We start from the raw sequence: 910 nt of genomic DNA on the forward strand, positions 1-910 counted from the left end.
AACAACACATTAAAAAGATCATACACCATGACCAAGTGGGCTTTATCCCAGGGATGCAAGGATTCTTCAATATCCGCAAATCAATGTAATACACCACATTAACAAATTGAAAAATAAAAACCATATGATTATCTCAATAGATGCAGAGAAAGCCTTTGACAAAATTCAACACCCATTTATAATAAAAACTCTCCAGAAAGCAGGAATAGAAGGAACATACCTCAACATAATAAAAGCTATATATAACAAACCCACAGCAAACATTATCCTCAATGGTGAAAAATTGAAAGCATTTCCTCTAAAGTCAGGAACAAGACAAGGGTGCCCACTTTCACCATTACTATTCAACATCGTTTTGGAAGTTTTGGCCACAGCAATCAGAGCAGAAAAAGAAATAAAAGGAATCCAAATTGGAAAAGAAGAAGTAAAACTCTCACTATTTGCGGATGACATGATCCTCTACATAGAAAACCCTAAAGACTCCACCAGAAAATTATTAGAGCTAATCAATGACTATAGTAAAGTTGCAGGATACAAAATCAACACAGAGAAATCCCTTGCATTTCTATACACTAATAATGAGAAAACAGAAAGAGAAATTAAGGAAACAATTCCATTCACCATTGCAACGGAAAGAATAAAATACTTAGGAATATATCTACCTAAAGAAACTAAAGACCTATATATAGAAAACTATAAAACACTGGTGAAAGAAGTCAAAGAGGACACTAATAGATGGAGAAATATACCATGTTCATGGATTGGAAGAATCAATATAGTGAAAATGAGTATACTACCCAAAGCAATTTATAGATTCAACGCAATCCCTATCAAGCTACCAACAGTATTCTTCACAGAGCTAGAACAAATAATTTCACAATTTGTATGGAAATACAAAAGACCTTGAATA

General features: G+C 33.2%; 1 protein-coding gene across 1 annotated transcript in view; it reads right to left on the reverse strand.

Moving 5' to 3' along the window:
- GLIPR1L2 (GLI pathogenesis-related 1 like 2) overlaps positions 1–910 on the reverse strand; it is a 46,333-nt gene that overhangs the window by 26,990 nt on the left and 18,433 nt on the right. The gene's annotated exons all lie outside the window — the stretch shown is intronic.

Source organism: Bison bison, unplaced genomic scaffold (genome assembly GCF_000754665.1).
Source record: "Bison bison bison isolate TAMUID 2011002044 unplaced genomic scaffold, Bison_UMD1.0 scf7180017864497, whole genome shotgun sequence".
NCBI lineage: Eukaryota > Metazoa > Chordata > Mammalia > Artiodactyla > Bovidae > Bison > Bison bison.